Source organism: Pleurodeles waltl, chromosome 12, assembly GCF_031143425.1.
Source record: "Pleurodeles waltl isolate 20211129_DDA chromosome 12, aPleWal1.hap1.20221129, whole genome shotgun sequence".
Taxonomy (NCBI): domain Eukaryota; kingdom Metazoa; phylum Chordata; class Amphibia; order Caudata; family Salamandridae; genus Pleurodeles; species Pleurodeles waltl.
In genome coordinates this window covers 106,184,665-106,197,291 of record NC_090451.1, presented here as the reverse complement: position 1 = coordinate 106,197,291, position 12,627 = coordinate 106,184,665, and the positions used below count along the sequence as shown (strand labels likewise).

The 12,627-nt window shown below is 43.1% G+C and overlaps 2 non-coding genes across 2 annotated transcripts; both read left to right on the top strand.

Moving 5' to 3' along the window:
• The first annotated feature begins 689 nt into the window (after positions 1-689).
• TRNAI-AAU (transfer RNA isoleucine (anticodon AAU)) lies at positions 690-763 on the top strand. Its single transcript has one exon. It is a non-coding gene; the product is annotated as a tRNA-Ile (tRNA).
• A 9,598-nt stretch (positions 764-10,361) lies between these two features.
• On the top strand, positions 10,362-10,435 carry TRNAI-AAU (transfer RNA isoleucine (anticodon AAU)). The gene has a single exon. It is a non-coding gene; the product is annotated as a tRNA-Ile (tRNA).
• Positions 10,436-12,627: the final 2,192 nt, after the last annotated feature.

Below are 12,627 nucleotides of genomic sequence, written 5' to 3'. Positions count from 1 at the left end.
GCAATCAAATACATGACCCCAAATATACTATTCTGGTCAGGCCTGCCCTACTAACCAATTGCAGCGTCATGCTCTGCTGAGTAAACTGATCTCATGACAGTGAGGAATGCACAGGCCGGGTGGTGCCCGGCGCACAAAATTGCGCCTTCTTGTGTTGTACGTCTCTTCGCGCAAATGCGAACTCAGATTTCCTGCACTGTGGTCGGCAGGAGAGACATGGAAAGGCGCAGTAGGGAAGGCTGGAGCAACGAACCGTTGGCTATGTTTTGTTGTTACTTTGGTGACATGAGCTCAAGTAATTTAAGCAGAAGGAACGGCCAGACCTAAAAAAAACTCTCTTACCTCCAACGCCGAATAACCACTATAATTATAATATCTCAAAAGCAGCTGGCCTTGTAAACTTAATGACCAAGCAAGCCGATGCATTTTGGGTTTTGTTGTAAAAGAATAAAAATACTATTCCTCCTTTCCTTTTTTTCCGGCAACAAGCGATGTTACAATGATATCACAGCACACAGTGAGATTGAGTGAAAGAAGAGGCACTGAGGCTGGCGTGCAGCACTCCACAGCTCTTGTTATTGTAATCCAGACAGGGGGCGGAAGGAGAAAAGTATGAAGGAATTGCGATAGTGAGACCAACTCTTCTATCTATCTGTATTACATGGAAAAAGGATATTTTTAGTACTCATGGCCGGTTAGCTCAGTTGGTTAGAGCATGGTGCTAATAACGCCAAGGTCGTGGGTTTGATCCCCGTACGGGCCAGGTTGCATTTTTTCTCTCAACTAAACTATTTTTTTCTCATTTAATCAAGCTCTTATAAATCCATACACTCTGTTGCTCTAGTATACGTTCACTTTCCATTAGTCCTTCTTTTGCCACTGCTGACCAAAGCTCAAGCCGGCAGCGCCAGTAGAACAACACAAGTGCAAGGGATTGTCTCTCCAAGATGGAGACACTGCCTCAGACTATGTCTCGTGAGAGGTGGAGGGAGACCAAGAGCTGATTATTATATGCGTGGGGATAAGAGGAACATAACTCAGGTGAACAGATTCTGGATAGTGATGCTATAGCTAGGATCAGCAACGTTACAGGGGAAAGGATAGGAAAATAATTAGGTGACAGAAGTATAGAAGTGGCTACAAGGGGGTGTGTCTCTTAAGAGGGCCGAAAGATACACTGAAGGCGAATGTGAAGTGAAAGAAGAAAGAAAGATCAAAGGAAGTCGACAGTGATTGAGAGAAAACTCACAAAGGCAAATTGAGCAAAAGACAAGGCCTGGGGAGTTAGACTACTTCAATGCAAATTTACGCCGCAGATGAGCATGACAACTGACCCTTGTACAGTGGTGCTGAAACAATTTTCAGTGTGGGGGTGCTGCCATCAAAGGGCTTCTGAAAATCCAGGAATCATACAAAGAACTAGTCCTGCGGAATGAGCCACGCACATTCAGAAAGAGTGGTGATGCGTTGGTTACTTATTGGTAATCTTCATTAGCCTTAGTCCATTGCGTCCTTGTGACAGTCATTACAAAGTAAGGTGATGTCACCTTCCAACAGGAAGAAAGAACAGGAGGATCCTTAAATGCTAGCCCCATGCACCCAACCTGGGTGCCAAGCCCTTGCCAAAGGACTGATGGGAAGGTGGGCAGGATATAATGTTTGTGACAAAGACAAGATGGACTAAGGGTAATGCAGAGTTCAAAACATTGGTACTCAAATGCAAAACAGAAAAATTATTAAGCCATAATGCTTGACAAATGTATGCTCTGAGGACCAAGTAGCCACCCTAGGAATTTCCTAGATTGTTACTCACTGGAATTCAACCCAGGAGGTGGCCATTCCTCTCGTACACCATCCCTGAACTGGAAGATATTCTAAAAAGCCTTGCAAAGCCAGAAAAATTGACAACTTAATCCACCTACTCAGAGTCATAAAAGTCACCTTCTTGTCTTTTCCAGGCTGTCCAAAAGTCACAAACAAGGAGTCGGTTTTCCTGAACTGCAGAGGCCTGGTGACCTGAATGAAAAGAGCTCTTTAAACATCAAGTGTATTCAGCAAATGTTCCTCCGGAGAGGAAGGAGAGGGAATGAAAGAAGGAAGAATTATTTCCTAAGATCTATCAAAAATAGACTTAACCTTTGCAGCAAAGGTAAGGCTAGGCCTTAAAGTTACCCCATCTTCCAAAGTATCAAATCAAGAGAGGACAGCATTTTAAGGCTCCCAGCTCCCCAATTGTTCTCAGCAAGGTGATAGGAAATAGGAAAATAACTTTATAGGAAACAATCTTTATGTCTACAGTATCCAGATCCTCAAAGAGATAAAATTGCAAAGCCTATAAAAGAGTAGGAAGATTCTGAGTTGGAGAAAAGGGATTTTTCAACTGGTCTTACAATTGACAAAAGATCAGAACAGTCTAGACACCAAAGATTGTAACATCGACGAAGGTACAGAAAAGTCCCTAAAAACCTTTATCGCAAAGCAATGAGCTTTCAGAGTGGAAAGAGATTCAAGTGAAACCCATTCAGAAGAAAATGCAAAATAGCAGACAAACTACAGGTAGGTGCCAAAAGATCATGAGCAGAACATCACGTCTCAAAAGACTTCCAGTTCTTTGAGTAAGACTTCGAAGTAGAAGGCCTGCTGGAGTGCTGAATTAACTCCACTAAGGAAGAGGAAAGACCCTTTGCTAGCAGTCCAGACTTCTCAACCTCCAAAGCGATAGAGTGAGTTGGAGCAAGAAGGTCAGGGACGACGTTCTGAGAGAGACACACTTGAGCAGTACTCAAGGAGGTAGAAGAGCCAGGGGTTCAGAAGAGGAAACCATGACATCTCTGGCCAATAAGGGCCCACAAGAATAAAGTTCCCTCCCCCCTGCTGAGACTTGAAGAGAACCATCTGGATCAATAAAAAGTGGGGGAATGTATAAAGGAGACTTCTCAGCCACTTTATCACCAATACGTCCACTACCTAGGCTCCTTGTTCCGGAAGCCTGGATCAGAATCGACAAAGATGAGCATTGTCCTTGTTTGAAAAGTGATCCAGAAAGGGTTTCACAAACTCTCGGCATATCTCTCAAAACAACGACCTGGATAACGTCAACTCCAGCAAATTTGGAAACCTCCAGCTGTCTGCCATCACATTGTCGGTGCCCTTGATGTGTACTGCCGACGTGTGCAACAGGTTGATCTCTGCCCAATAACCCAATTGTTCTGCTATTGCATTGAAGGATTTTGAATGCATGCTTCACTGTTGGTTAATGTAAAAGACAGCTACCTTATTCTCTGTCTTTACTAGCACATTTTTTTGAGACAGATGATGATGGGAAAACTTCAAAGCCCTGTAGATTACCATCAACTCCATCTATTTCCATGACCTCCGACTCTCTAGGAAAGACCACTTGAATTGACAGGATCAGTCCAACACAGTAGCTCTCCAGCCAGGTTTGCTGGCATCTGTTGCTAGGATTCAGGAGCATCCAGGTATATTAGTGTCCACTTAGACCAGTGGTCTTCAAACTCTTTAATGCCGCATCCACCCAATGGGAAAAAAAACATTGGTGCCTCCCCTCTGAATTGTCCACAATTCTTCTATTAAATTGACACTGTTTAAATATGTCTAGACTGTTGTAATGTGTTGTTCAATTAACCCAATATATGTAACATACTTCTTTTCCTAAATTAGGTACACTATTATTATTATTCTAATAATCTTATTTCCTATTTACTAAATCTGTGTAATCTACAGTGTAATTATACTAGTGAATTGGTGCATTCCAACCATTCCTATAGAATGTTGACGAATGGTACAATCTGGAGTGCACCTTAGAATGTTGGATGAAGAGAGTTGGTGGAAGCTTGAGAGAGGGTGATAAGCAGTGAACTGTGAAGGTGTAATGCAAGGAGTTTACCAATAAACCTACGTTAATCATCTGGGCTACTGACTCTGATTACAACAGATGAACTTTTGGCGACGAGGATGGGATACTGCGCAGGGGCAGTGAAGACTCCTTGCCCCTGATTGATTCAGCACCACAGTGGATTACCTGCTTCCTGCTTGAGTTTTATGACATTGAGGTAATTGGCGCCTGTGTGTGTAAGCAGGCAAAGTAGCGGTTGTTTACGCTACTATTTCATATTTACTCTGCTGCGTATGACTGTATAGCGCTTCAGCACGTCATAAGGGAGTGTGCTGTGAGGAGGATACTGGCAATACGGTGAGTGTAGCCTCCTTATTCAACACGGTTGGATGTGCGACAAACACAGTGTCATAAGGTTAAAGTACCAAAAAGAACCGGTTGTAAGGATTAGCCAGTTCAATCGTGAAGATTTCGGTGACATAGCGCTAACAATGAAATTTCTAAGGCAACTCTAGTAATATAGCCCCGTTATTCTGGCGTTCGTGGATGGACGGAAAATGGTTTGGTTGCTGTAGCGTCCCAGCGCGCTCTGTGAGGCGCTAAGTACGGCGGCATAACACGGTCGGAAGGATCGCCTGGGAAGTCCGCATTGAGCGCGGCGCTGAGCACAGTGGTCTCAGCGGTGCGCTAGATTCCGGGACAACGACTGAGGAACCTGAGAGGAATTTCTGCGTCAGCGCAGTCCGTGAGGCGCTAAATAGAGCACAACGACACAACACGGACGTAAGGATCGCTTTGGGAAAGTTCGCATTGAGCGCGGCGCTGAGCGCAGTGAGTGCGTCTCAGCGGTGCGCTGGACTCCGGGACGCCGACTAAGAAACCTGAGTGGAACTTCTGTGTCAGGGGCGACACGGATAATGTAGTGAGCGGAGGCTTTTGCCAGCATTGTTGCAGCTAGTATTGTCACCTGTGGTTTCACACGGGGTGCGAACGGCTCACTGCTTCATGTGGAGACACTCTTGACTCGGAAGACTTCATCATATGCTCGAGGAAGGAGATTGAATCCTCGAACAGGAAGATAGCTTGGGCAGAAAAAGGACGATTTCAAAATAAAAGTTTGTTTGGTGCTAAGTTGTATCAGAATATGAGCGCAATGGTGTACTGTTAATATTATTTAGAAGTATAGCATTGGGTACAGATTGAATAGGCTGGTGATTATCCTGAAATTTACTGTTTTAATATGGGCATATTATTCTGTGATGCAGTATTAGGTTTGTGTTATTAATGCGAAGTCTGCACATCTTTATGCAATAATTTTCTTTTATATATAGAGTGTATTTTTTGTAAGGAACTGAAAGCAATAACATAATATACTCTACTGTAGTCAAATACATAATGGCTGCAGCAGGGATGTACCAGCCTCCTCCTTTCTTAAACGAAATTGGTGAACCATTGCTACCCTGGAGGGAATGGTCTAAATTATTTGAATCTTATTTAATTGCTATTGGGGGAGAAAAGTTCACATCATTAAGGAAGCAACATATTCTACTACATAACTTAGGAATACAAGGAAGAAAAGTGTATGAGAACATTTCAGCTAATGAAGGAGAGGGAGAGGAGGATGGTGAGAACTCAGATGTGTTTCAACAAACATTGTACAAGTTGGAGAGTCATTTTGGGCACAAAGTTAATATTGTCCTAGAGCGGCATAGATTCTTCAGTAGAGTACAAGCCAAAGATGATAAGGTTGGCACCTACATAGCTTCCCTGCGAGGGCTGGCTCAAACATGTGATTTTGGTGAGTTAGAAGACTCATTGATCCGTGATCAGTTAGTTAGATGCACAAACAACCTAAGGGTACAAGAGAAGCTCCTTACTTACAATCCTACTCTTAAAGAGGCTGTGGATATGGCAAAGGGCATTGAACATACAGTAGAATGCATGAGAGAGATTAAGAATACACCTGAAGTGGAAGGAGTGAAGGAAATAAAAGGCGGCAAGGCAAGGGATGAAGGGGTAATGGTTAAAGATGAAGTTTCAGAAGTATTAGCTACCAAAACAAGGAGAAATAGTGATGAAGACATAACAAAAGGCAGATGCTTCAGATGTGGGAATCCCAAACATCTAGCAAATAGTCCTGAGTGCCCTGCGCGTGGGTGCTTGTGTAGGAAGTGCGGGACTAAAGGACACTATGTGCGGGTCTGCAAAAACAATAGAAACTTCAAGAAAAAAACAAATAGAGTAGAAGAGGTCACTGATTCAGGCACGAAATTCATTCTGCAGGTTAAGAGTAATCAGGTAAAAGAACCTTTCAATAACACCTATCCTGTGTGTGACGTTAGTCTGGATGACATTGAGGTACAGGTCTACGCCGATTCTTGTTCACCGTATACATTCTTGAATTATCAAACGTTTGTTGACAAGTTCCAGGAGAAAGGTTATGAACTGCATGCGGCCAATATTAGACCAGGAGGGTACAACAACGATCCCATACCTCTTAAGGGAATGCTAGAACTAGATATCATGTTCAAGGGCAGACATACCACAGGTATGGTGTACATCACAGAGAGGGGATCCAACTTGCTGGGTTGGAGGCACCAGAGGGAACTGGGAATCAAACTGGATCCCAATGGCGAGGAACAGGTGTTACTAGTGGATTTGCATAATCTCTGTGAAAACATATGTGAGGAATATCCCAAGTTGTTCGAGAATAGGTTGGGATTGTTGAAAAACTTCCAACACAAAATTAAACTTAAGGAGGGGGCTACACCAGTAGTACATAAAGTTAGAACGGTCCCATATCTAATGAGGGAACCCCTGAAAGAAGAATTGGACAAATTAGTTGAATTGGGTGTTATAGAACCGATTGAAAGTTCATTATGGTTGGCACCGATAGTTGTCACCAAGAAATCCAACGGCAGAGGCATTCGTCTGTGTGTGGACTTGAGGGACTTAAACACAAATATATGGGTAGATAGATTCTCCCTACCTAAAATAAATGAAATGATAAGTATGTTGGGTTCCGCCAAACACTTTAGTGTAATTGACTTATCTTCTGCATATCACCAAGTGGAGTTGCACCCATCTTCATATTCTCTCACTTCTTTTATCACTCTATTTGGGGCGTTTAGATATCGCAGGATGCCATTTGGTCTCGCATCAGCGGCAGCGGTATTCCAAAGAATCATGCAGAAGGTTTTGCAGGGAATCAAACAAGTAATGTGCTTCCAGGAGGACATACTAGTGTATGGAAGTACAGAAAGTGAACATAATTTAACACTAAAAGAAGTATTCCAAGCCCTAGATGAAGCTGGCATGACCATCCGGAAAGAGAAGTGCCAATTGGGTGTCGATTCAGTAGAATACCTGGGGCACAAAATAAGCAAGGAGGGCGTGGAACCCAAATGTGATCTAGTAGTGGCGGTGAAAGAAGCTCCAGCCCCAACCACTAAAGAAGAGTTGAGATCGTTTCTGGGTTTAGCTGAATTTATGTCAAAATTTGTGTATAATTTTGCTACAGTTACAGCTCCCATGAGGGCATTATTAAAAAAATATATACCATTCGATTGGAACAAAGACTGTCAAATTGCATTTGATGAAGTTAAAGAAGCCATTATCCATTGCCCTATGTTAGGAAATTTTGATACCACCAGGAAAACTTGGCTTACTACAGACGCGAGTGGAAAAGGTTTAGGGTCCACTCTATCTCAGTGGGTAAATGGACAGGAGAGAATAGTGGCATTCGCATCCAGGTCACTAAAGGAGGCAGAACTAAACTATTCCACAATAGAGAGGGAGGCTTTAGCCTGTTTTTGGGCAATCAATCATTTTAAATTTTTCCTGTGGGGGTTACCATTTGTAGTTAGAACGGACCACAAACCCCTTATTTCATTATTTACTGTTAAGGGTAAGGACCAAGCTACCCCCCGGATTGCAAAATGGATTATGGGGTTGGAAGGCTTTAACTTTGACATGCAATATGTTCCAGGAAAAAGAAATATTGTAGCCGACTGTCTCCCAAGATTACCTAGGAAGGGAGGAGAGGAGGAGACCATTGAGAGTTTTGATCCTGTGCTCCATGTAGAATTGTCGGGTATCACTAAAGAAGAATGGGTCATAGCTACTTCAGGGGACCCGACCTTGCAAACCTTGAAAACCATGATTGTGAAGGGTTGGCCTGATAAATGCCAACAGGTCAAAGAAGACGTAAGGGGATATTGGGAGGTACGCTCAGAACTTCATCTAACTAAGGAACTTGTAATGAGAGGAGAGAGAATAGTTCCCCCTGAGGCACTCTGGAGGAAACTTATAGATTTAGCACATGAGGGACACTTGGGAAGAACTTTGACCAAGAGCAGACTACGAGCCTCCTACTGGTTCCCCACTATGGATAGGTTAGTAGAGGATATCGTACGTGATTGCACCCATTGTTCACTAAGTGACAAGACCAGAAGTACACGTAAGGCGCCCCTATCCCCAGTTGAGGTCCCCACTAAACCTTGGGACAAGCTAGGGTTGGACATAGTAGGACCCCTAACGTGCCCTGGATCAAGAGCTAGGTTTATCTTAGTATTAGTTGATTATCACACACACTGGGTCATGACCAAAGCTGTGCATAATGTAACCACACTGGATGTAATACAATTCCTTAGGGAGTCCTTTTCCCGTGAAGGGATTCCTAGCACATTAGTAACGGATAATGGGGTGCAGTTTACTTCAAGCACCATGTTGGAATTTTTGACAGTCAGTGGAATAAAACATCACCGAACAGCATTATATAACCCAAGGGCAAATGGTCTCGTTGAAAGGGTAAACAGAATGGTCAAAGAATGTTTGCAGTTAGCCAGCGTATCTCGTGAGTCAGGAGAGGGTGCAATTGAACGTAGCTATGGTCTTACCATACCACACCCAATTTGGTCACAGGAGTATCCCCTTTCACGTCTCTCAAGGGTAGGCAACCAGGAACTAAGTTAAACCCGAATTGGTTGAAAGGAGGGGAGCCTGTCATAGTCCATCGCAAGGAAGTAATGACAAAAGTGGAAGAGAATCAGAGGAAGTACCAGGAATGGTACAATAACAAATTTGGTACTAAGAGCAAACAATGGGTGGTAGGACAATGGGTCAGGATAAAGCTTCCGGGTTCCACTCGAAGAGAAGGTAGTCGGTTCTCCAGACCTTTGAGAATATCTAAGGTACATAAGAATGTTGTAACTATGGAGGATGGCCGTGTGTGGAGTATGGACCGCTTGTCTGCCATCCAGATCGATCCAAGGAAGTCTGGAGAAGGGTTTGGTGAGGAGCAGCAGTGATCTTGGAAGTGTTCAAGTTCACTTTTCCCCTGTAGAAATGTTATTGATATTTCATAAGGAATGATATTCTACTTTTAACAATTGTATCTTAGCCACAACTCTAATCCTTCTTGGTGGGGAAGGGGAAGTGTTGTAATGTGTTGTTCAATTAACCCAATATATGTAACATAGTTCTTTTCCTAAGTTAGGTACACTATTATTATTATTCTAATAATCTTATTTCCTATTTACTAAATCTGTGTAATCTACAGTGTAATTATACTAGTGAATTGGTGCATTCCAACCATTCCTATAGAATGTTGACGAATGGTACAATCTGGAGTGCACCTTAGAATGTTGGATGAAGAGAGTTGGTGGAAGCTTGAGAGAGGGTGATAAGCAGTGAACTGTGAAGGTGTAATGCAAGGAGTTTACCAATAAACCTACGTTAATCATCTGGGCTACTGACTCTGATTACAACATAGACCTATTTAAACATTGCAGTTAAGTTCTGTTACTGTTTTAAAAATGCAATCAAATACATGACCCCAAATATACTATTCTGGTCAGGCCTGCCCTACTAACCAATTGCAGTGTCATGCTCTGCTGAGTAAACTGATCTCACGACAGTGAGGAATGCACAGGCCGGGTGGTGCCCAGCGCGCAAAAGCGCGCCTTCTTGTGTTGTACGTCTCTTCGCGCAAATGCAAACTCAGATTTCCTGCACTGTGGATGGCAGGAGAGACATGGGAAGGCGCAGTAGGGAAGGCTTGAGCAACGAACCGTTGGCTGTTTTGTTGTTACTTTGTTGACATGAGCTCAAGTAATTTGAAGCAGAAGGAACGGCCAGACCTAAAAAAAACTCTCTTACCTCCAACGCCGAATAACCACTATAATTATAATATCTCAAAAGCAGCTGGCCTTGTAAACTTAATGAGCAAGCAAGCCGATGCATTTTGGGTTTTGTTGCAAAAGAATAAAAATACTATCCCTCCTTTCCTTTTTTTCCGGCAACAAGCGACGTTACAAAGATATCACAGCACACAGTGAGATTGAGTGAAAGACGAGGCACTGAGGCTGGCGTGCAGCACTCCATAGCTCTTGTTATTGTAATCCAGACAGGGTCGGAAGGAGAAAAGTATGAAGGAATTGCGATAGTGAGACCAACTCTTCTATCTATCTGCATTACATGGAAAAAGGATATCTTTAGTACTCATGGCTGGTTAGCTCAGTTGGTTAGAGTGTGGTGCTAATAACGCCAAGGTCGTGGGTTCGATCCCCGTACGGGCCAGGTTGCATTTTTTCTCTCAACTAAACTCATTTTTTCTCATTTAATCAAGCTCTTATAAATCCATACACTCTGTTGCTCCAGTATACGTTCACTTTCCATTAGTCCTTCTTTTGCCACTGCTGACCAAAGCTCAAGCCGGCAGCGCCAGTAGAACAACACAAGTGCAAGGGATTGTTTCTCCAAGATGGAGACACTGCCTCAGACTATGTCTCGTGAGAGGTGGAGGGAGACCAAGAGCTGATTATTAGATGCGTGGGGATAAGAGGAACATAACTCAGGTGAACAGATTCTGGATAGTGATGCTATAGCTAGGATCAGCAACGTTACAGGGGAAAGGATAGGAAAATAATTAGGTGACAGAAGTATAGAAGTGGCTACAAGGGGGTGTGTCTCTTAAGAGGGCCGAAAGATACACTGAAGGCGAAGGTGAAGTGAAAGAAGAAAGAAAGATCAAAGGAAGTCGACAGTGATTGAGAGAAAACTCACAAAGGCAAATTGAGCAAAAGACAAGGCCTGGGGAGTTAGACTACTTCAATGCAAATTTACGCCGCAGATGAGCATGACAACTGACCCTTGTACAGTGGTGCTGAAACAATTTTCAGTGTGGGGGTGCTGCCATCAAAGGGCTTCTGAAAATCCAGGAATCATACAAAGAACTAGTCCTGCGGAATGAGCCACGCACATTCAGAAAGAGTGGTGATGCGTTGGTTACTTATTGGTAATCTTCATTAGCCTTAGTCCATTGCGTCCTTGTGACAGTCATTACAAAGTAAGGTGATGTCACCTTCCAACAGGAAGAAAGAAGAGGAGGATCCTTAAATGCTAGCCCCATGCACCCAACCTGGGTGCCAAGCCCTTGCCAAAGGACTGATGGGAAGGTGGGCAGGATGTAATGTTTGTGACAAAGACAAGATGGACTAAGGGTAATGCAGAGTTCAAAACATTGGTACTCAAATGCAAAACCGAAAAATTATTAAGCCATAATGCTTGACAAATGTATGCTCTGAGGACCAAGTAGCCACCCTAGGAATTTCCTAGATTGTTACTCACTGGAATTCAACCCAGGAGGTGGCCATTCCTCTCGTAGACCATCCCTGAACTGGAAGATATTCTAAAAAGCCTTGCAAAGCCAGAAAAATTGACAACTTAATCCACCTACTCAGAGTCATAAAAGTCACCTTCTTGTCTTTTCCAGGCTGTCCAAAAGTCACAAACAAGGAGTCGGTTTTCCTGAACTGCAGAGGCCTGGTGACATAAATGAAAAGAGCTCTTTAAACATCAAGTGTATTCAGAAAATATTCCTCCGGAGAGGAAGGAGAGGGAATGAAAGAAGGAAGAATTATTTCCTAAGATCTATCAAAAATAGACTTAACCTTTGCAGCAAAGGTAAGGCTAGGCCTTAAAGTTACCCCATCTTCCAAAGTATCAAATGAAGAGAGGACAGCATTTTAAGGCTCCCAGCTCCCCAATTGTTCTCAGCAAGATGATAGGAAATAGGAAAATAACTTTATAGGAAACAATCTTTATGTCTACAGTATCCAGATCCTCAAAGAGATAAAATTGCAAAGCCTATAAAAGAGTAGGAAGATTCTGAGTTGGAGAAAAGGGATTTTTCAACTGGTCTTACAATTGACTAAAGATCAGAACAGTCTAGACACCAAAGACTGTAACATCGACGAAGGTACAGAAAAGTCCCTAAAAACCTTTATCGCAAAGCAATGAGCTTTCAGAGTGGAAAGAGATTCAAGTGAAACCCATTCAGAAGAAAATGCAAAATAGCAGACAAACTACATGTAGGTGCCAAAAGATCATGAGCAGAACATCACGTCTCAAAAGACTTCCAGTTCTTTGAGTAAGACTTCGAAGTAGAAGGCCTGCTGGAGTGCTGAATTAACTCCACTAAGGAAGAGGAAAGACCCTTTGCTAGCAGTCCAGACTTCTCAACCTCCAAAGCGATAGAGTGAGTTGGAGCAAGAAGGTCAGGAACGACGTTCTGAGAGAGACACACTTGAGCAGTACCCAAGGAGGTAGAAGAGCCAGGGGTTCAGAAGAGGAAACCATGACATCTCTGGCCAATAAGGGCCCACAAGAATAAAGTTCCCTCGCCCCTGCTGAGACTTGAAGAGAACCATCTGGATCAATAAAAAGTGGGGGAATGTATAAAGGAGACTTCTCAGCCACTTTATCACCAA